The sequence below is a fragment of the Oryctolagus cuniculus genome, chromosome 6, assembly GCF_964237555.1.
Source record: "Oryctolagus cuniculus chromosome 6, mOryCun1.1, whole genome shotgun sequence".
NCBI lineage: Eukaryota > Metazoa > Chordata > Mammalia > Lagomorpha > Leporidae > Oryctolagus > Oryctolagus cuniculus.
Window position 1 is genome coordinate 49,144,007 of NC_091437.1, and position 22,238 is coordinate 49,166,244.

The 22,238-nt window shown below is 37.6% G+C and overlaps 1 long non-coding RNA gene across 2 annotated transcripts in view; it reads right to left on the reverse strand.

The window, feature by feature from the left end:
- LOC103347953 (uncharacterized) overlaps positions 1-22,238 on the reverse strand; it is a 159,250-nt gene that overhangs the window by 59,801 nt on the left and 77,211 nt on the right. Inside the window, exon 4 of one of the 2 annotated variants that reach the window (XR_007918527.2) lies at positions 17,882-19,118. The exons of the other annotated variant lie outside the window; for it this stretch is intronic. This is a non-coding gene — a long non-coding RNA (uncharacterized lncRNA). Of the gene's footprint in view, positions 1-17,881; positions 19,119-22,238 lie in introns of those variants that run through there. 2 annotated transcript variants of the gene reach the window in all.

Genomic DNA, 22,238 nt, shown 5'->3' on the forward strand with positions numbered 1-22,238 from the left:
CATTTGAGTTTTATAAAGAAGGAGCCTGAGAAAACACATTTACTATCTTAACAAATGAGTAATAGAGAAGGAAATCAGAGTCTATGAATTCTATGTAGAACGTTATATTATTCATGAGTAATGAAGTTCTGTAGCTTGTCTATGGAGAGCTCCTCATTCTTTGCTTGCATTTTTTTGAATGCAGCAGCAAGAAGAGGTTTCTTCACCAGACTCTATATTACCTCTGGCTATCAGTTTTTTACCAACTTCCAAACCCCTAAGCATCCAACTGATTCATTTGCCCATCATCCTCCACATCCTCCACAACTAACTACTTCACTATCATATTTCTTTCCTATGGATGCTGTTACAAATGACCATAGAGTTGGTGGCTTAAAACAACACAAATTTATTTTCTTACTGACCCATATTTCCTAAGTCTGAAGAAGTTCTACCAGGGATAAAAACAAGTTGTCAGATGAGCTGCCTGCTTTCTACAGCCTCTGGGGGAGAATCTCTTTTACTGCATTTGATAGCACGTGGAAGCTGCCTGCATTCATTCCTAGCCTTGTGATCCCTTTCTATATTTACAGCCAACACTGGCGAGTTAAATTTTTCTAAAATTACCTGTTTCTTATTCTGACTTTCTGCCTTTCTCTTGCCCTTTAAGGACCCTATGATTACACTGGACTCATTTGGATAATTCAGAATGGTCCCCCTATCTTAAAGTAAGCTGATTAACAAGTTAGTTTTCAATGTAATGTAACATATTTACAGGTTCCAGAAATTAGGACATGGAGGGGTTTGGTGTCTGTTATACAGTTTACATCAAAAATAGCATCTAGTAAGTCTGATATAAGTGGACATATCTCCCATCCTATTGAATACTATTCCAAAGAGACCATCTTCAGAGTACCCCTATTTTTTTGCCTCTATTGTTTCAAATTATCACTCCTGAACCACACTACCCATTTCAACCTTGTGACAAGCATCTGCAAAAAGGCTTGCCCTTGCCAGCATCTTCGAGCTGTGGGCTCTTTAAAGAGCACATTTTAATCCATTCATCAAGATCTGAATTTTAAGAAGAGCCTGAAATCAATGGTATAGAAAATGTAAATCTCTGTCTGCATAGATATGATGTCCCCAAATACTTGAATATCTGAGTCATAAGGAAAATACACTCACAGGTAGGACTGGATAAATTAAAGGAGAGGGATCCTTTACCAAATAACTGAGGCCAGGCTATGATCTTAACATTCTTAGTATCTTTGAATAAATTGAGAAGCAGGATTACACCGACCTCAACTCTTGTGTCCTACTGAAGGGTAATCAGAGTAACTGCATAGCCCCTTCCCAAATCCCAAGATAAGGGGATATTTGCAGCAGAAAGCAATCAGTTCTAGAAACTCTTCTCCAGGCACAGCAAGTCTCTGATGACTACTGTGATGGTCTCTGGTAGCTGTTTCTCTCTAGTTGTTACTTACTCTTTTTCAGGGTGATGCCATCCAAGGGCTAATATACATGAAGAAGCCTCACCACTGACACAGCTAAAGTCTCTTCTCCATCTCAAAGGTGAAATCTTACTATCCTCTATAATTCTGACACAATCACAGCCCAGATTTTTGGTTTAGCTACAGTCCCATGTCTACTGCAAGAATGTCGACCACTCCTAACATCTTCTCCAACACAGCAGAGTCTGTGAAGCATCCCTCCCCAGAAACCAGAAAAGGCACAGTCTCTTTCAGTGGCTGAGATTTATGAACTAAAATGACACTTGGGGAGGACATAACTGGAAAGGTTCCAGAGTTTATTCTGAGGGATTCAAAGATCTCAGGAAATCTTTATTCCTCTAGCTCACACAATTTTTCCCAGGACAGACGGACATACCAGTCCTGATAAAATAAACATTCTTCAAGACTTTGCAATCATCAAGGAGATGTGAGACCACCTTCAAAAGAGGACTGGTCTGCATAATTGTAGAAACTCTATTATTTATGTATAATCTCAAAGCAAATGACCAGGCAAATGAAAACTTATTGCCCCACGTGTTTAAAGATCTAATCATCAAGGATCTAAAGGTTCAGCTGACTAACCCCATAAGATTCTACGTGAGAAATCTCAGAAATACCTAACTGCAGAATGATTTGGAAAGGTTGTGATATATCCCAGGGCATGGTCCAAAGGATAACTTTAAAGGGGCTCACAAATTATACCTAATTAAGACTCAGGGAGTTATTTCTGAGGAAGAGGAAGCAAAAAGTGAGTTAATAATTCAGTTGGTAAATGATTTATTTTCATGATCTACAGTAGAATACATCTAGAATATAACCTTTGTCAGAAAAGACATAGCATGTCAGAGTGGATACTCTTCACGGATATCTTCTCTGTGTACATTGTCCCTCCACTGAAACACCCATACATATGTGGAACTACAAATATAACACCTTATTAGGTCAAGATCATTATCCCAATACCATCTGTAGCTTTCCACACTTGAAAAACACTGGAAGATTACTTGATATAATTTTGTAAGTGGCAGAGGTAGGGCCTACATTTTAATGGCCTTGAATCTGTAAAACTGGATTAGTTGAGAAAAGTCTGAAGCTGGTCCCCATCCCTCCTCAACACCCTTAATTTAGAGGCAGATTTCATATCCAGTTTCCCAGTTCCAAATGGAAACAATCAAGTATATCACAGAGAACAGGTGATTACAAAAAGTTCTTAAAACCTACCAGGAATAATGTCCTATATGAATCTTCCTCTGTGGATAATGAAGGCCACTACACTCAGACATGGGTCCACTTTGATACTAGACATGGCTTTCCAGTTCCCCATGACTAGAGAAAACATAACACAAAATATTCAGCCTCTCACACCCAACCTCATGGAGAAAATTAACAGACTGGAAGCGAACTAAAGAGCTGGAAGATAGATGGAGCATACTGGGCAGCAGGAATATGTATCCTTTCCTTATCAGGCCCTAAGAAGGAGGTAGGACATTCATTTACATCTTCCAGAATGAAAAAAGAAGATGCTGATGGAGAATCTATTAAGGAAATACATTAAAGGGCATCCAAGTTTGGCGATCTCCCATGGCTAAGAAAAGTCAATCTGTCATAGATTGGAAATCAAACAGATACTCTATTGAGCAAAACATGTGCCAGTTTCTTTCCCAAAATGATTAGGTCCCACAGAAAGACAAATTTACATGACGAATATATCACCAAATCTGGTGGATTTGCCCTGGGTAAAAATGGTAAAATGGGGCTGCAATGTGGTATAGTGGGCTAAGCCTCTGCCTGTAGTCCCAGCGTCCCCTGTGGGCAATGGTTCATGTCCCAGCTGCTTTTCTTTCAATCCAGCTGTCTACTATGGCATGAGAAAACAGTAGAAAATGGCCCAAGAGCTTGGGCTCCTGCACCCGCATGGGAGACCCGGAAGAAGCTCCTGGCTCCTGGCTTCAGATCAGCCTAACTCTGGCTGTTGTGGCCATTTGGGGAGTGAACCAACATATGGAAAAACTTTTTTTCTCTCTCTCTCCCTCTGTCTGTAACTCTACCTCTCAAATAAATAAATGAAATAGTTTTAAAGTCAGCAATAAACTAGCTCAATGTAGGCAGCTGAGCAGAATGCAGGCCTATCCTAGCTTGAGATAGGGGAGATACTGAAACTCAAGACCAATACCACGCCACTCATGAACATAATCCTGAGATTGCACATGGTCTGAGGTGTGCAAGGGAAGACAGTCCACATAAAAAGGTATTCCATATCCAGGCAGAGAACAAAGTTCAACGTATCTGTGGGTTCCTTCAATCCTTATGCAAATTGGGAAAAAAAAAAAAAAGGTGAAACCTGCAGGATCAAGCATCTTCTTAAGGACTGAATTTCCTGAGGGGCCGCATACAAATAAGAATGAGGTCTAGACTTTGTGAAAATATATTAGAAGTCAGAATCTAGGGGCTGGCATTGTGGCACATTGGGTTTAAGCCACTGCCTGCAGTGTTGGCATCTCATTTTTTTTTTTCAGTTAAAGATTTATTTTATTTAATTATTTTTTTTAACTTTTATTTAATGAATATAAATTTCCAAAGTACAGCTTATGGATTACAATGGTTTCCCCCCCCATAACTTCCCTCCCACCCGCAACCCTCCCTTTTCCCTCTCCCTCCCCTCTTCCATTCACATCAAGACTCATTTTCAATTCTCTTTATATACAGAAGATCAGTTCAGTATATATTAAGTAAAGATTTCAAAAGTTTGCACCCACATAGAAACACAAAGTGAAAAATACTGTTTGAATACTATTTGTGGGGCCCCATGGGCTGGCCAGCCATGGGGCCCTGATGTCAAGCTCGGTCTGATAGCTGTTGCTGTGTTTTTATCACAAGGCGGATGTTGCTAGTTTCGGTTAGGGCAATGCTTTCCTACGGTCGGGACTTTCAAGAGGAACTGAGCCTGTCTCGTGAACAACAAGATGGCACTGAGGACTATGCAGTGAGTCTGCCTGCTGCGTGACACCTCATCTGATTGGCCCGAGCACGGGTGCACACTGCGTGAACAAACAGCGAATTGGAGTGTTCTGTGCATGGACCTGAGCCCGCTTGCAATTGGCCGGATTTTGTATATATGCTGTGTGCCCAGGAAGGAGGGGGCCTTTTTTTCATCTCCTTTCTTCCTCCTGTAGGGAGCAACTCAGACTAGACTAAGTTACTGGAATTAAGACTTATTCTATGCATCTGCTCTCCCACAATATGGCGCTGAAAGGGAGTAAACAACTTCTACGCAGCTACCTCTCACCAACTTGACTGATAAGCTGCAGGAGCTGATCCTGCTCCTGATTGGAGGAGAGCAGCGTACTCAGCGTGTGCATAGCAGAGTTGGGATTGGTGTGGCATCTCATTTTGGCATTGACTTGAGTCCTGGCTTCCAATCCAGACCCATGCTAATATAACTGGGAAAGCAGCAGAGGATGACTTGGGACCCTGTCACCCTGCGGGAGACCTGAATGGAGTTCCAGGCTCCTGGCTCCAGCCTGGCCTCGCCCCAGCCATTGTACTCGTTTGGGGAGTGAACCACCAGATGGAAGACATTCATTCATTCATTCATTCACTCTCTCTCTCTCTCCTCTCTCTCTTCCCTATCTAATTTTGCCTTGCAAATACATAAATGAATCTTTAAAAAAATCTATTGGCTATATGGAATACAATGAGAATTAGATTTCCATACCACAAATCAGTGGGGTTTATCCAGATATGTAAAGCTAGTTCAATATTTGAAAGTCTGTCACATCAACAGGTTAAAGGAAAATATGTATCATATCAATAGAGACAGGAAAAAAGCATTTTATAAAACCTAACACATATTTATAATAATAACTCTCAGCAAACTAGAAATAGTGAGAAGCTTCCTGAAGAATATGTATGAAAAATTACAGCAAACATCAACTCTAACAGTGAGAAACTATATGCTTTTATATATATTTTTTATATATACACATATAAAACTATCTGCTTTTATATATTTTATATATGCTTTCTTGCAAAGAGTAGTAAAAAGAAAAAAGTCACTCTTTTATTTTAAAAACAGATTGATTTACTTATATGAAAGGCAGAGTGACAGAGATACAGTATGAGAAATAGAGAGGGAGGCTTCCCATGCAACTTGATTCACTCCCTAAGTGCTAGCAACAGCTGGGGCCAAGCCTAGGTCAAAGCCAAGCATCAGAAAGTCCATCTGGTTCTCCCACATGAGTGACAGGAACCCAAAAACATGGACCATTATCTGCTGCCTCCCAGGTAAATTAGGAGGAAGCTGGATCAGCAGTATGAAGCAACCTGGGTTCAAACAGGCACTTCTATATGGGATCCAGGCATCCCAAGCAAGGGGCTGAATCCACTGTGTCACAATGCTTGCCTCAGTCCATCCACTCTTATCACTCCTATTCAGCACCATATTGGAAATCCTAGCTAAAGTAATGCCAAGAAAAGCAAACAAAATGTATACATATATAAAAGACAAAAATAAATTATCTTGTTTACAGATGAAATGACTATAGAAAATCTCAACAAATCACCATAAACTTGAAACAAATCAAATACAGCGAGATTCAGAAACAAATTTATTTTTCTATTCACCAGCGATTATTCATTGGAAGTTGATGTTTTAAAAAGTAATATCTTTTACAATGGCAACAAAAAAGGGGAACATTTAGGAGTAAATCTAATGGAAACAAGTATTGGGGTCACATACTCCTGTGGTCCAAAAACTTTTCTAGACAACTTGGCCTCCCAGTCCTAAGGGATAGCTTCTAATCTTCCTAAAGGATTTGCTACCAGAGAGATGAAATACAATCAGAACACCATTTTAAAAGAAACTCACTGAATACCAGAGGGGCCTGGTCTGTATGAATGAAAAGATCTGATGTAACCTGAGGGTTTCAATGTTCCAGGCTCCACTTTTGAGATAACCACATGTTGGGTGACAGGGGACTAGCTGCTGTTTTCTGTATTTGTGAAACTACTAACCTTTCTTTTATTACTTTCCTGTATGTATCATTTCCATGGATGATAGATTGGTAGATGCCTTGTTAGGAATTATTCATTTTGTTAGTCTTTCTTTGTGACCCATCCCAGGTTGGCACATAGAACATAAATCTATAGCTGCTTAGTCTATCAGTGTTGATCAATATCCAATGACAAACTAGTAATTTGTCACCAAATAGGGAACACCAAATGGTAGAGTCAGGCAAGTGTTGTATCCAACCCCTGCCATCACCCCCCCCCACCAGGGGCAGTATTATCTTCGTGGCAACATCTTTTTTCTGTTGATTCCAATTGTAATTAATAGTCATTGACATTTCACCAGAGGCTGTACAGCTTGGTTGATAGATCCTATAGCCTTTTTTGGCCTTAACATCACTTAAAGGTTTTTGTCATTACAGTATTTTCACGTAACTGAGCAGAATTCCCATGTAAGGTAAGAAAAAATTAACTCTCAAACACATTCATCAGAAGCAGCACCTTCTTTTATCTACTAGAATTTCTGAGGTCAACAGTTCTTCAAGAAGTTCATAGATTATCATTTGGGCATTAACCCACATGGTGTCTATGAACTTTGCTTGGATAACTAGCCTCTCTGACTGGTCAGGGTTAACTTATGGCCCTAATTACTTGGATACATCTTATCTAGTTTCAGTATTCATCAATTCAGTATATTCATCAATATAAGCATACCAGGGCAGCTCTGATAAGATTTCAGAAATTTTTGGGTCTTTGCCTAACTACTGGAAACAAATCATGGGGGAATTTAGATACTTTCAAGGCATCACAGCAGAGATATACTTTTATATAAGTAATGGAAAGATTAATTGGTTTTGAGCATTTAGACATACTCTAATATTCAAGAATCATTAGAAATGACCACCATTGTTTACCATACAATGTGCAATGGAACTTCAAGAGCAAGGGGACCACTGTGCTTTGCAGTAGTCCACAAACAGGCATCAAGTAATGTGGGATTTTTTCACTGGCCACACAAGGCTATTATAAGAGAATAATGTTTTAAAGCAACTCTGTCTTCATTAGAACCTGGGTAAATGTCAACATTTCCTCCTATCTGAGCCCTTCCTGCATCTTATGGTGCTTTCCAATAATCACATGATTAGGCAGAAGGCTGATGGGCCTCCAGTTATGTAATCTCCCTACTACCATTGTTCCAACCATGGTGTTCCCTTTGAGAGCATACCTTATAATTAAGAACAGAATATATAGCCTCACTGAATCTCACAATATTTTCTGCATTTACTGTTTGTGCCCTTGTCCAAAAGGACCCACCCATGAAGTTAACCAGTTCACTATCCAATCATAAAAGTTTTCCAGATCCACTTAAAAAAATTTTTAACTACACTCAAACCTGAAAGAGTATGGAATACTTGGCTGCTATAAAATGTACAACACAGCTTAATCAGTGAAAAAAGTTTCCATTCTGTATAAAGTAACCTTAGTTTCTAGTATGGATTGTTTTTGCATAGGATGAAATATAGCTAGAGTGGTCAAAGGTGCTAGACCAATACTGATCCAACAGCACCAATCTCAGCAAGGAGAATAGGATCTTCTCCGTTTATCTCCTTAGCCTATAGTAAAAGCAAAGGGTATTTTCCTCCACCAGTTCCCAGCTCTTGAAATACGTCCTTCTTACGGCCTGATAGTTACGGGGGTAGGGGATGATTACCCTCCTCCTTGGGGACTTCCTGGAGGAATAATGATCCATCCACATGACACTACATTAGGTATTTCAATTGGTCCCCTCACCTCCTTTAGCCTGTTGGTCACTTTTCTTGATATTTGTCAAAGATTTTCTAGTAGCTTGCGTCCTAAAAGAACTTATTCTAGGATCACATTAAGGCATTAATTCTTCCTTAATAGCAATGATGGTACTGATTGATCAATGTGACCCAAGTGATTATTTCATTGTCTGGGTGGTCATTACCTACTTTATTGATTTGTCTACAGTTACAGTAGCTCTAAGGAAAACTGTAGCTTCTCCACCAATCTTTCTTGAGTATTTATTAGAGGAGACAAACTTATTCTGGATACACAACTGTTTCTTTATGGATGGAAAGATTCATGAGGGCTTATTGCCATGGGTCTTTGCAATCATAATTGAACAACTGTCTATGTTAAATGAGATAAGTCATGTTTATATCTGATCAGAGGTACCACCACATTCCAGTTGTTGTTATTTCAGAAAAGTATTCTGATCTTACTGGCCCAAAGCTGGGGGCCAAATTTGTTGAGAAAGCAGACTGATTCACCTAGTAAGGCAAATATAAGCCCAGATGGACTTATGTAAGTTTTTAATTACATAAATAACAAAAACAAGATCAACAATTATGTCAGTTCTTCATGTCCTTGTCCCACAGGATGATACTGAAACAAAAGGTATCAGATGACTTGCAAATGAGTTATGAGGCAATTTATTTCTGAGCAGCCAATTCCAGAAAGCACTAAGCAGTTTTATCACTTACAATGTTACCCTAAGACAGGACAAGGTAGAAAGCCCTTTACTCTAAGGAAATCAGGGAGGCAGATTAGCAACTCTCTCAAGAGAGTAAAGTAACAGAAATTGCCTTGAAGCCATTCCTCTTAAAACTTCCTTTCATTCTCTGTTCTTGGAGACTCCCAGGCATTCTGCTAAAGTTGGTGTCATTTACCACTGACACTTGACTATGTCTTCAATGAGGTATAATGTCACCAGAGCACCTGCCAGTGTAACACTAAGACTGTTGACTTAAGTTTTATGGAAACCATCCCTGAAATGATTCCTGACTCAAGCAGTTTTTCTTTGAAGGGCTCACAGCCCCATGCCTGGAATATGCCAAATAGGATCAAGTGCTTATCATGAACTGGCAATAGATGTAATAGAATGTCTCAGTCACAAGCTTATAACCAGAACAGTCACATTCCTTAGGTTATTACTAAATATCCTCACCACAGTATGATATTTATAAATTTTACCTAAACATGGAAAAATGGGAGAGTAATGTCTTGAACATAATACTTTAAAAGTTGCTTGTCTTGTGACCTCATTATTATCATAAGGAAAGCATTTGAATCCCTTTTAGTTACTATGTATTGTGAGAGGAATCAAAATGATAACTAGTCTAATCATTTTGCCATCTGGTTTTCCCAATGCTACTGTCACTAAAGGAGATACATTTTAAACTAAATTTTCATCATGTTCATCATTGTCTCAGTATTTTCACAAAGAAACTTTGCTAATAAGAATATTTTCCTGGGCTGGCACTGCGGGTCACTAGGCTAATCCTCCGCCTTGCGGCGCAGGCACACCGGGTTCTAGTCCCGGTCGGGGCGCCGGATTCTGTCCTGGTTGCCCCTCTTCCAGGCCAGCTCTTTGCTGTGGCCAGGGAGTGCAGTGGAGAATGGCCCAAGTCCTTGGGCCCTGCACCCCATGGGAGACCAGGATAAGTACCTGGCTCCTGCCATCGGATCAGCGCGGTGAGCCAGCCACGGTGCGCTGGCTGCGGTGCGCCGGCCGCGGAGGCCCTTGGAGGGTGAACCAACAGCAAAGGAAGACCTTTCTCTCTCTCTCTCTCTCTCTCTCACTGTCCACTCTGCCTGTGGAAAAAAAAAAAAAAGAATATTTTCTCTGTAGAAAATGTAATTTATTTGAAGAAATTCTTACAGTCCTGAAAGAATTTAATAATGAATTAATTACAATCTAGCACTTGAGAAAGCTGTTATCTGAGATAGTATAGTATCTGAATTAATGTTGTCTTCTTCAAGATTTCTAATATATAGATAATGATGATGCAGAATTGTGGTCAAGAACTAGTTATGAATATGACCCTGAAAATAGGAACATTTACATTATGATTAACTACTTTATATGATGTTTTAATAGACTAGTGGTTTCTCAAGGTATAATGTTCCATTAGTGTGACACAAAATTATAGATGTTATATATAGTAATATTTTAAATTTTCATAAATATATATTTATCTTATAGTTATCTTCATGGTATCAATCTAAAGGTTCTTTTCAAAGTATAGCAATCTATATAGACATGAAAATATTCAAATGGATGTTAATGTGTGATTGAAGAAAAATTTTCAAATTGATGTGAATGGTGGTAACTTTAATCTCCATCATTCATTCCCTGTGTTCAGAAGCCTTCCATGTTTTAGGAAACCCATCCACTAAGCTGAGCCTAGAACTCAAAATTCCTTGCATGATTTTACTTTTTTTTTTTTTTTTTTTTTTTTGCAATTTGGACATGGAAAGACATGTATTAATTACCTTGAAAGTCTAAAGAGATCTGAGACACATAGAAGAGAGCACCAACATGGACTACCCTAGATCTGCTAACTCCAGGAAAGCTGTAGAAGCATGAGAAGTAAAACATATTTGAGGTCACTGAATATGGAGGTAGTTAATGTAACTAATTATTTGATAAAGAATAAGAAGAATATAAGGTAATATACCCACAAGGAAATGGGACTAATAAGAGGTATCCCTTAACAGGTTTTTCAAAACATATTTTCCATATTATGAGGTACCCTTCCAAGAGCCAATGTGCAAAACAAGTGAAACATACTATAGGAGAACCTACTATCTGAAGTTCAACAACAATTTAGTTAATGAATACCCACGCTATACTTTGTTGAGTGTTCAGAAAAAGTCAGCATAAAGTGTATTTTCAGCCATTAAGGAAAGCATAATCTAATAGCAAAAATATTTTCTGTACCCCAGGTACATATCATCTTTTCCAGAGATCTGAATCCATTATTCATTCTCTGACTCTTAAATCTATTTTATAATTCAAGGAATGAGTTTCATATAAATCAACCTGAAGGTGGTAACACAGACAAGACCTAAACCTCAAGGTTTACTAAACATTTTTTTGATATAGATTAGTTGGTCTTTATATAAGCAATACAGTTGCATTACTAACACATTTAAAAATATATGGTATGTGTATTTTGAAGTATTCCATCTCTCAAATAATGTTATAAAAATATAGCAGTGAAATTAAGATAAAGACATAGTGATTAACAAATTTAATTTCTTTTGCATCATATATGTTTTATTTTACAGAAAGAAAAAAAATTTTTTAGACTCAGTAGAAAATGCATATGAGATGCAAAGTAGAGTAACTCAGACATACTAATAACGATGAATCTTTTATTATAATAAATCTTATGATAAATGATTATAGTACCTATAAATCTATTATTATACAACTTAATACCATTGGTTGAACTCTTTAATTAACCCACAATTATTCTTAGTCATTTAAATTTAACTGAAAAGTGATCCCTGTTAAATATAAGACTGGGAATAAGAGAGGGAGGAGATGTACAGTTCGGCACACGCTTACTCTGACTTACTCCTAATGGTAGAGCTAGAAATGGGCCAGGGAATTCCAACTCATCCCCATCAAGGTGGCATGTACCAATGTCATCTTACTTGTTATAGTGATCAGTTTAAGTTCATAACTGATCAAAAAGATAGGATTAAGTGTCAAAGGGATTACACAAATAAGACCAGTGTCTGCAAACAATTGATAGAATTAAAAAGGAGAGAATGATCCTACGTGGGAAGCAGGACACAGCAGACTCATAGAATGGCAAATGCCCTAAACAGCACTGTGGCCTCAGAATCAGCCCTTAAGGCATTCAGATATGGCTAAAAAGCCCTTGAGAGTTTTGCATGCATGGAAAGCCAAGGCACTGTGGCAAAAAAAAAAAAAAAAAAAAAAAAAACACCTAAATGAAAGATCTCTGTGAGTGAGATCCCAACGGAAACAACGGGCCATCAAAGAAGGCAGTACCTTTCTCTGAAGGGAGGAGAGAACTTCCACTTTGACTATGGCCTTGCCTAAATAATATCAGAGCTGGCGAATTTAAGAGGCTTCCATAGCCTTGGCAGCTCATGACAAGAGCCTTGGGTGATTACTGACACCATAAACAAGAGTGTCAATTGTTAAATCAACAACAGGAGTCACTGTGCACCTGCTCCCCATGTAGGACCCCTGCCCTTAATGTGTTGTACTTTGAGAATTAACGGTAAAACTACTACTGAAATAGTATTCTATACTTTGTGTGTCTTTCTGGATGCAGTCTGTTGAAATCTTTACTTAGTATATATTAAGTTGATCTTCTGTATATCAAGATAATTGAAAATGAATTGTGCTGAAGAATGGGATGGGATGGGAGGGAGTGGGAGATGGGATGGTTGTGGGTAGGAGGGAGGTTATGGGGGGAAAAGCTGCTATAATTCAAAAGTTGTACTTTGGAAATTTATATTTATTAAATAACAGTTGAAAAATAAATAAAATTTTAAAAGAACAAAAAAGAAGAAATTATTAGTTTTTTTATTTTATAAAAAGAAAAGATATCATGCATTTCCTCTTTATTCCTTTTTTTAATTTTTGCAAAAACATAATTTCAGTCTACTCCAAAATCACAGGCTTAATGTGCTCCTAACCTTAATATTCAACAAATAAAAAAATAGAAAGTCCAAAGTTCCGCAAGAGTATAAACAAGGCTAAAAACAACAATTAAATCAAGATATCTGTTTTGTTACAATATGGTTTTTGTATTCCATATTGAATTTTTACAGACATTTTATATACATGATAGTTCCTGACAAAAACATGTGCTAAAAATATTTTTTTAGAATGTGGACTTATCTGCTTCTATTTTGAAATTTATTGATTTACTTATTTATTTATATTCAAAAGGCATAGTGACAGAGAAAGAGATCTTCTATCTGCTGGTTGGTTCATACTACATTTAACTGATGACTGGGTCGATTCCCTATCTTAGCTATTGTGATTTGAGCTGCAAGAAACTTGGGGGTACAAATAACTTTTTTCATATGCTGATTTCATTTCATTTGGATATATTCCAAGAAGTGGGATTGCTGGGTCATATAGTAAATCTATCTTCAGATTTCTGAAGAATCTTCATACTGTCGTTCATATGGTTGTGCTACTTTACCTTTCCACCAACAGTATATTTCCCCCTTATTCTTGCCAGCACTTACTTGATTTCTGGATGATATCCATTCTAACTGGGTTCAAGTAAAACCTCATTATGGTTTCTATTGCATTTCCCTAATGGCAGTGATCCTAAACATTTTTTTCATGCGCCTGTTGGCCATGTGAATTTCATTCTTTGAAAAATATTTGTTCATGTCTTTTGCCCATTTCTTAACTGACTTGTTTGTTTTGCTGTTATTGAGTTTCTTGAGCTCTTTATAGATCCTGGATATTAATCTTTTATCAATTGCGTAGTTTACAAATATTTTCTCTCATTCTATTTGTTGCCTCTTCACTTTGCTGAATGTTTCCTTTGCAGTGTAGAGGTTCTCAATTTGACATAGTCCCATTTATTTTTGTTTTTATTGCCTTGCAAAGATTCACTATCTTAGATATTGAATATGAACATAACTACTAAATTAAGAAAGTAATATTTAGCCCAGAATAAGACACACCCACATTTCCATAAAGTTTCTAAGAATCAGGGCTGACTTGTATTTTATTTCATCTGGATCCGGACTCTCTTGTAGCTGGATTCATCTGGTTGATCACCGTTGATCTTTTTTTTCAAAAAAGCATGGGATTTAAGTATAAGCAAAATGTCAGTAATCTTGTGCTTTCTCAGATTCCAGCTTTCCGTATATACTGGGAAGTAGAAAGAGTTCTCTATAGCGTCTTTCTTTAATAATTAATAAATGAACATAATATTTTATGGATGAGGTCCAAAGCTATGACAATTGGTGACTTCATTTTGTTGAACCTATTTTTGCCTTTGTATTAAAAATAATTTTACAATGATGATAGTAGTTAAAATCTAGTGGTATCGGGCTGGTGCCGTGGCTCACTTGGTTGGTCCTTCACCTGCAGCACTGACATCGCATGTGGGCACCAGGTTCTGGTCCTGGTTGCTCTTCTTCCAGTCCAGCTTTTTGCTGTGGCCCAGGAAGGCAGTGGAGGATGACTCAAGTGCTTGGGCCCCTGCACCCACATGGGACACCAGGAAGAATCACCTGGCTCCTGGCTTCGGATTGGCATAGCTCCTGCCGTAGCGGCCATCTGGGGGGTGAACCAGTGGAGGGAAGACCTTTCTCTCTTTCTCTCTCTAACTCTCTAACTCTATCTGTCAAATAAAAAAAAATTTAGTGGTATCTTATTATGTGTCAGGTACTGTGTTATAGGTATCACATATGTGATTTCATTTAGTCTTTGTAACAAACATGGGAAGCAAAGTTTCATTGTTCCCATTTTTTGAATGAAGACAGAGTTTAATCTACTTGGGCAAGGTTACATAGTTACTCAGCACTGGATCAGGACTCAAGTTTGACACTACCTGATATTTTCTCTGTATGAGAGTGAACACAAGCAAAGCCTTAGCTCACACTGGAAACATCCAGATAAGAGCCACCACCTGAGTCTGCACCCACACTCTAAAAGAAACACGGTAAGGAGAAACTAATGAAACAAGGTTTGTAAAAAAATTAAAAAAATAAACTAATGTAGATGATAGCCATGATTTGGCAAAGAATGGGCATTTTACACCAGAAGGGAAAACTGAATCCAAAGGGAAATTTTCTAATTAAGCTTCCCATGGTGCTGATATTAGACAGTATTAACCAAAACACAAACATTAAGGATATGAAGACATACACATGGTGAATATTTTAGAATGTTTCACTGGCAAATATTTAGTGGATGAAAACTCACAAAATTATAATTATTCTCAGTCAACAAAGAAGACTAATAAGTAGGACATAAAATTCCATGTGCAAGTAGGTTTATTTAATATTTATTATTTATTTGAAAGGCAGAGTTACACACAGAGAGGAGAGATAGAAGAGTGAGATCTTTCATCCACTGGTTTACTCCCTACATGGCTGCAATGGCTAGGAGCCAGAGTTTCTTCCAGATCTCCTATGTGGGTGGCAGGGGTCCAAGCACTTGGGCCATCTTCTGTGGCTGTTCCAGGCCATTATTAGGGAGCTGATCAGAAGTGGAGCAGCCAGAATAACAACTGGAGCCCATATGGGATACCAGCAGAGCAGGTGGTGGCTTTTTTATGGTTTTGCTATGCCAAAAGTTTGCTAAACAAAATGCAGGTTTGCTATGGCAAATGCTGGCCCTGTGGATCTTCTATTTCCTTTCCTTCTACACATGTGAATTCTACCATTTAAGGATACATTTGAATACACATAGACTCAAAATTCAAAGGTAACAAAATATTGCAATGAAAGTATGCAATATTAGGTGAATTCTTTGCTTCATGGGTTTTCAACATGTATTTTTGCTTGGCCTAGGCAAATTACATTTTCAGAAATCATCAGATTCTTCTTTTTGCTTTAATACATCTTCTGGGGACTCAAATGGTTCAATATAATCTTCCTTTTCTCAATCATAATAATAAATTATGAACCACAGAACTGGATTAACCAAATGCTGAAAACTATTTCACAGTTCACAGGATTGTGATAAATGAACTTTCAAATGGGTAAGTCAATATCCCATCAAAGCACATTAATTCAGCTGTAGATAGCTTAGGATGCATCAGTGCCAGAGAGAATCATGCCCATGACTTTGTTTTGTTTTGCTTAATTGCTTAATTTAAAGTTCCTAAGAAAGAGAAAAAGTGCCATGATGTGTGAATGACATATATCTGTCTATGTCAGATTGTTTCTCTCTTGAAAGGGACAGATTCTCTGCTTAAAATTCCATAGAATTTTTATTACATTTAAGGACAACAGATGAAATAGATCCTCATTTAATTCCTCAAGACATCTACAAAAAATAGATATTTTTCAAAGGTTATTGCTTTCCTAGAAATATTTTAGGGGCCAATGTTATGGCATAGCAGATAAAATTGCTGCTTAAGATGCTGGCCTCAAATATGGCTACTGGTTCATGTCCTGATTGCTCCGCTTCTGATCCAGTTCCCTGCTAATGCATCTGGGAAAGCAAAGAACAATGGTCCACGTCCGTGGGTCCCTGTACCCATGTGGAAGACTCAGAAGAAGCTCCTGGCTCCTGGTTTTGGACTGGCACAACTCCAGTAGTTGCAACCAGTTGGGGAGTGAAACAGTAAATGGAAGATGATCTCTCTCTCTCTTCTCTGTGTGTAAATCTGTCTTTCAAAATAAATACATAAATCATTAAAAAAAAAAAAAGAAAGAAAGAAATATTTTAAATGGGTCACAAACCAAGGCTCCATCTGGAATGCTAAGAAAAGAAGCATCAACTGGAAATTACCCAATTGTATTGTAAGACCCAGATATACAATGAGCTTCAAACTTGCCTGTTTGTTTATTATTACTGAGGAATGATGCTTCCTATTTCTCACAAACTCTAGGTAGTGATTCTTAAAGTATTGTGTGGGAGACACACCAACATCTTTACCAACTGGGAACTTTTTTTTTTTTAGGTTTATTTATTTGTTAGAAAGAGTTACAGAGAGGCACAGTGGGAGAGACAAACAGGGAAAGAGACAAAGAGGTCTTCTGTCCACTAATTCCTTCCCCAAATGGCCACAATGGCTGGAGCTGGGCTAATCCAAAGCCAGGAGCCAGGGGTTTCCTCCAGGTCTCCCATACCAGTGCAGGGGTCCACGTACTTATGCCATCTTCTACTGCTTTCCCAGGCCATAGCAGAGAGCTAGATGGAAAGTGGAGCAGCTGGAACTTGAACTGGCACCCATATGAGATGCTGGCACTGCAGGTAGCAGCTTTACCTGCTATGCCACAGTGCTGGCACTGGGAACTTCTTATAAATGCAGATAACCAGTCTCTACCCAAGATTTCATGAAACAGAAACTCAGGGAGTTTTAACAAGGACCACTATTAATTTTAGAATCATGCTCTAAGTTCAAAGTTTTACCTGAGGCCCAGAACATAGAGCTCTTATTCCCTAGAACCACTGATTCAGAATCTACATTTTAATAAGATCCCCAGGGAATTTGCTTGTTCACTAAAGGTTGAGAAGTCCTTGGCTACAACTTTAGCATTTGTGTGGTTAATATTCCTATTTCAGTCTGTGGGACTAAGCAATTTTTTTTTTTTTTGACAGGCAGAGTGGACAGTGAGAAAGAGAGACAGAGAGAAAGGTCTTCCTTTGCCGTTAGTTCACCCTCCAATGGCCGCCGCGGGGGGCGCACCCCGCTGATCCGATGGCAGGAGCCAGGTGCTTCTCCTGGTCTCCCATGGGGTGCAGGGCCCAAGCACTTGGGCCATCCTCCACTGCATTCCCTGGCCACAGCAGAGAGCTGGCCTGGAAGAGGGGCAACTGGGACAGAATCCGGCACCCCGACTGGGACTAGAACCCAGTGTGCCGGCGCCACAAGGCGGAGGATTAGCTTAGTGAGCCGCAGCGCCGGCCTAAGGGACTAAGCAATTTTACGATTACATGGACGCTCCACGATGGTCCCTCCATTCCCACCCCACCAAAAAAAATCTTTCTCAAGACAATTCTCAGTGAAGCACTATCATTCATTAACTTCAACAAATATTTATTGACCATCTGTCATGTAATAGGAAAAGTAATAATGATTTTTTCAGCACCAATGCATAAGAAGAAATGAGCTTATTCTCCAAAGTAACCAGCGTTGAAATGAGAGCTGAAATCCATTTACTATCTTTGTTGTAAATGAGACTGAGAAAGAAAACTTGAGGAGTCACTTAAATATTTATTATTATTGACATATTGTATTGATCAATGTCTATGTGTATAACATTTAGACATTCACATTTATAGCATAAAAATTCTACATGATCCCTCTTGCATTTTACAGAGCAGAATCATAATCCTGTAATCTCATTTGTTATGGTTGCTCACAATCTGTTAGTGAGTGCTTTTTTTTTAAGATTTTTTTTTTTATTTATTTGAAAGACAGAGTTACAAAGAGAGGTAGAGACAGAAAGGGGGATCTTCCATTTGCTGGTTCACTCCCCAAATGGCCACTACGGCTAGAGTTGAGAGCTGATCTGAAGGATCAGGAGCTTCTTCCGGGTTTCCCACTTGGATGCAGGGGCCCAAGATTTGGGCCTTATTCTACTGCTTCCCCAGGCACATTAGCAGAGAGCTGGACTAGAAGTGGAACAGCTCAGACTCAAACCAGTGCTCACACGGGATGCTGGTGCTGCAGGCTGGGGCTTTAATCTGCTGTGCCACAGCACCAGCCCCTTGAGTGTTTGTTGAGGGACTCCAGCAGAGGGAGGACCAAAAATTATTTTATTTTCACTTTGGAGAGAGAGGAAAGAGTTTGTGGATTCGTGTTTCTATGGATGTTTATAAAAATCAAATTATGAAATTTCAATTTAAAGACTAGCTAAACTAAATCTATGATAGTTTGTTTTGTAGCAAGATTACTTATAATAAAAACTACTCACAGTAAAATTTCTGTAAATTATAAATTAAACATGTATGCATATAGATTTAGAAATTATTGATTTACTGTATACTGAGAGAGCACTCTGAAGGGAGACAGGAAATCTCAGCAGAGGGATTTGGATGTGGCTTCTAATCACATTTAGGACTGTGCTGGTCTTTGTAAGACACATTTACAGAATTCAGGGTCAATTCTTAAAAGGTTGCTGTCAAAAAAAAAAGAAAAATTTGGTTATTGGTTATCCTTTTTTTAACTTTTTAATAAAAATTATGTAGCAAAAATATACATAAAATTAGTTTCTTTGACCATTTAAAAATCTGCAGTTCAGTGGTTTTAAGTACAATCACATTATTGCACAAACATCACCATCCCAACTCTAGAATTTCTTTTTTTTAAAAAAAAAAAACAACTCTGTATTTATTTTCATTATATTCAAAAGGCAGAGAGACAGAGAGAGAGAGAGAGAGAGAGAGATCTTCCATTTGCTGGCTCACTCCCCAAATATATGCAACAGCCAAATCTAAGCCAGGCTGAATCCAGGACCCCAAAGCTCAATCTGGGTCTCCCATGTTAGTAGCAGAGATATAAGAACTTGAGCCATCACATGCCAGGTATGTATTAGCAGGAAACTGGATGAGAAGCTCAGGAGCCAAGATCTGATCACTCTGATATGGGATACAGATGTTCCAAGCAGTGTCAACTTCTGCATCAAACACCCACCCCTAGAACTTTCTTTTTGTTCCAAAACACAAACTCTGTATTCATTAAACAATAACTTCCTATTTACTGCAGTCCTTGACTACCACCATTCTACTTTCTATCTCTATGAATGCGGCTATTCTAGGTACATCACATAAATAGAATCATATACTTGTCCTTTAGTTACTGGCTTTGTTGAATTAAGCATGGCTTCAAAGTTCATCATGTTGTATCATGTATCAGATTTTCTTTCAATTTAACTGTTGACTAGCATTCCACTGTATGTTTATATCACATTTTATTTATCCATTTATGTATGGGTAGACACTTGGATTGCTTCCAAAGTATGGCTTTTGTAAATAAATCGTCATATTTTCAGGTCTCTGATTCCACATCTTTTGGATTTATATGCAGAAGTAGAATTTCTGTGTTATATAGTAAATCAATTTTTAATTTTTTTAAGAACTACCGTATCATCTTCCATAGTGTTACAATATTTTACAAAACTAACAGCAATGTGCAAAGTTCCAATCACCCCATACTCTTGCCAACACTTGATATTTTTATATTTTTTTTTAAATAAGAGACATCTAAATGGTATGGCAAACAGTTAAGGTTTCCTCAAAAAAACTACAAGTAGAATTATATTATAATCTTGAAATCACACAACTGGGTATATATCCAAAATAAATGAAATTGGTGTATTGAAAAATCATCTGCATTGTCATGTTTATCATAATACTATTTACAATAGCCAAAAGATGGAAACGATGTAAGTGTCCATTAATTAATAAATATGAATGGATAAAGAATATATGGTACACATATACAAGAGAATACAACTCAGTCATAAAAAATAACGAAGTCTTAACATTTGTGACAACAGAGATAGAATTAGAAGTCATTATGTTAAGAACTGAATGTCAGGCACAGAAAGACAAAGACAAATACCGCATGCTCTCATGTGGAATCTAAAACAGGTTGTATCGTAGTAGTAGAATCATGGTTCTAAGAGGCTGGATAAAGTAGAGGGTAAGAGAAGAATGGGGAAAGGATGATGCTTACTAACTTATGTATGGACAAGTTGGATATGAATAAGTTCTACTTTATAGCACAGTAGAGTGACTATGGATAATGACCATGTACTGATTATTAAACATTATATGAAGAATACATGTATCAAAACATCACATAGAATCATTATTTTATGTATCAGTTAAAAATAAAAATTTAAAAATTATGGATTCTGACCTCTTAATCCATCATATTTTTATACAGTAGAAATTTTTCTTTGGAAAACAACTATTGTGTGGACCTGTATAGGTATATATAACCTATTTCCAGTGTTCTATGGACAGTGTGAATAGGCAGAAAACATTGTGAACTTAGGTAGCCAGGAATTCAAATTCAGGTATTACAATTCTCAGTTTTATGCCTTAAAGATAATATTAGCATTGTTAACTTATGAAACTAAATAATATCTACTTCATACAGTTCTATGAAAGGAATGAAACAAATATCTGTATAATGCTGTATCTACAATAAATTTTGTTTATTAACAATATTTCTTTGCATTTAATTTATTTGTTCAATATTCACTTATTTTTTTAATGTTAGATTATTAAGATGCTATTATGTCAGGTATGATTTTACCACTCTAATGATAGGACTGTGTCTTTTTATTTCTGTAAAGTGCCTATTACCATCCTTCATCCTTAAAAATGTTTACTGGTTTAAATGTTGCATTATTATAGACTATATAGTTTGAGAGAATAACAAAATTGTTCTAGTTACTTCTTTAGCTGGAAATATTTAGCAGTCTCAAAGGATGTCTAAACGTACATGGACAGAGTATCTCAATGTCTCTCTATTATTTATGCCCTGGAAAATTATGTAATGTCAATTTGCTAGAATTCTGCTATTTAAAATTTTTCATCTATAAACTTCATCCATCATTCATTCATTACAATTATGTGCTTTTATTTCACTGCTCTCATATATTCATGTATTTTTAATATCCCTCAGGCACCTAAGATGGACGAATGTCATGAGATAATTTCAATGCTCAAATTATTATAAGCTATTTCCTAAAATGAATCATCTAAATGCAAAGTACTATTCTTGTTAGAACATATAATCTTTTGCCATCTCCTGAAGTGACTTAAGTAATTGAAAGGAATTTTACAAGAGCATGCCGATTGAAATGCTGAGCAATTGAAAGAAGAAATTCCATTAGGGATTAAATACATCTTTCTTGTGTATATTTAAAACAAAATATGTCTCCACTGACATGTTGGTGAACACTATATCTGGAAGTATTGATATAATTTCTGGGTCAGCACCAATACAATGACCACCCTATTAAAATGTTTTTAATATTACTTTCCCTGCTGTATCCATAACAACTTACTGATCTAATATTCATGATATTAGCCTTGACCTACCAACATAGGCATCACATTTTTTTCTTTTTATTTCACAGATAGAGTTAGACAGTGAGAGAAAGAGGGACAGAAAGGTCTTCCTTCCATTGGTTCACCCCCCAAATGGCTGCTATGGCCGGAGCTACGCCAATCCAAAGCCAGGATCCAGGTGCTTCCTCCTGGTCTCCCATGCAGGTGCAGGC